The 2,162-nt window shown below is 63.8% G+C and overlaps 1 protein-coding gene across 1 annotated transcript in view; it reads left to right on the top strand.

Annotated features, from left to right (window-relative positions):
* RECQL5 (RecQ like helicase 5) overlaps positions 1-2,162 on the top strand; it is a 38,930-nt gene that overhangs the window by 31,729 nt on the left and 5,039 nt on the right. The gene's annotated exons all lie outside the window — the stretch shown is intronic.

The raw sequence follows: 2,162 nt of genomic DNA on the forward strand, positions 1-2,162 counted from the left end.
CCCCCCCCCGCCAGGTTTAGGGCCCTCATGCTTCTGGAGTGGCATTCAGGGAGATTTGGGGGATCCTGGGGATCTCTATGGGCCCAGGGAGGAGCACCTGGGCCTAGCTCCGAGCTGAGAACACCAAGACCCCCATAAGAGGTGGCAGCTGCTGCTTTTGTCCAGGACACAATGGGCAGAGCTGCCACAGGTTCGCATCCTGGGAGGTGCGAGGTGGCCGGGCAGACCCTGCCCTGAGCCTCCTTGCCTGGGAGAAAGCAGGGACTTGATCCCCGGAAAAAGGGAGGCTCAGTGGGCAGGTGATGGTTCTCCCCTAGGCCAGGCCAGCCAAATCCCTCGTTTAAGCCCACTGAATAGGAAAAGCTTAAACTAACTTGCCGAGTAAGCAGGCACTCCAGGCCCCTCTGCCTGCTCAGCAAGCCAGCAGAGGGCTGCAGCCTCGGCCTGTGCCCCGTGCTGGGTCCCAGCAAGAGAAGGGAGAGCCTGAGTTCGAAAGGGAGGCTCTCCAGAGACTACGACCAAGCGTGTCCCCCAGGACCCTCCTCTCCGTGCTTGTGGTAGATTGTGGCCCTCCACCCTTGAGACAGGGGACCCTGGCGGCTCCCTTCCCTTCGCCCCTGCCTCATCTGTGCGCGGAGCCACTCACCTGGGAGCTCAGGTGTTGGGGTTGGGGGGCAACCGCAGGTGCTGGGGAGCCCAGCAGCCTCCGCGTGCCTCTCCTCCAGCCTCCCCTCCAACGGTGCTCACACCTCTTCCTTCCTTTGCGGACGCCTCTTTCCTGACCCGCGGCTGCTCCCTGGGTGCCTCTGCTCAGCGCAGCGGAGCTCCTGGCTGCTGACAGCCAGCTGCTGTCTCGGCCTTAGCTTTTTTGTTGTTGGTCGTCCTGGAGATTCAAGTGTCACATTACACGGGGCGGCTGCCGAAGTAGGGAGCCAGTGCCACCGCTGCCCCCGCAGGCGAGGGAATCCCTGCTGGGAACTGGTCCTGCGGCCGCAGGTTCCTGCCCGCTCCCTGCCCCCAGGTCTGCGCGGCCCTCCTCTGTTCCTCCTCCTCTTCTCTCCTCCCTCCTGGCGGGTGTGGGCTGGGCCTGGGCCGTGAGCTGATGAAAGAGGAGGTCGGCTCTCACGTTCCCTGGCAAAGATGACCCCTGGGAGGCTCCACCTGAGCGGTGGAGTCGGGAGGGAGGGAGCGAGGAAGGGGGCCTGCACCCCTCCCAGTTCTTTGCCTCCCGCCCCGCCCTCAGGAGCACCTTTGGGCCCATGTCCCTCAACCCCCAACCTGTCCCTCAGGCGACTCCCTGGCAGGTTCCTCTCTGTTTTCTCCTGGGAAGGAAAGTAAATAGTGGGGGAGCTGCTGGACCACCCAAGCAGTCAGCCCTCTGGGGAGGCATCTTGGGGAAGAACTTGGGAGTCCCGAGTGACTTGGGAGTGGCCTGGCCTTAGCCTGTTCCTCGGGGGCGGCCCCGGGAGGAGGAGAGAGGACACTGCTCATCTTGTTCTTGCCAAAGAGTGTCGGCTGGGGCTGTCTCCACACTCCTGGCCCGGCTGTCCGGGCCGGGCTCCAGAGCCCAGGGGCTGGCTGCTTTGACATTTGGCTGGTCGTGCCACCCCAGCAGACCAGGCTGTGCCCGGAGCAGGACAGGAGCCGACCCCAGCCCGCATCTGCGAGCTGTCAATGGAGCCCTTTGAGTGTGAGCACAAAACGCCAGTGAGTCGGGGCTTGGGGGAGGGTGGGGGGCAGGAAGCCAGCCTTGTGGCCACACCACTTGGATGCCAGAGCCTCCCAGAGGCTGGACAGGCAGTCACTGTGCGGTCGCACAGGCTTGAGCCATGGAATGAGTTACACGTCGGTTTTGGGTGTGGCAGGAATAGCGCCCTCTGGTGGCCTCCATGCCCTCCTTGCCGGCTCCAGCCATTCTCAGCTAAACAAGGCAGCCAGCCCGCGCTTCCTGGGGGCTGTGTCGCAACCTGTTGTCATTCCTGGAGGCTGGCCCTCGGGGTCCTGGCTCCTCAAAGTGTTTCTTGCAGCCCCAGGCAGTGCTCACGTTGAGAGGTGTTCTGGTTAGAGCAGTGACGCCCACTCTTCTTGTCTTTGGGATGTGGTGACTAGACAGCCCTACCTCTGCTCCGGCATCTCCCCTCGGGCTCCCCCACCCCGTGCCA

Source organism: Lipotes vexillifer, unplaced genomic scaffold (genome assembly GCF_000442215.2).
Source record: "Lipotes vexillifer unplaced genomic scaffold, Lipotes_vexillifer_v1.1 scaffold518, whole genome shotgun sequence".
NCBI classification, from domain to species: Eukaryota; Metazoa; Chordata; class Mammalia; order Artiodactyla; family Lipotidae; genus Lipotes; species Lipotes vexillifer.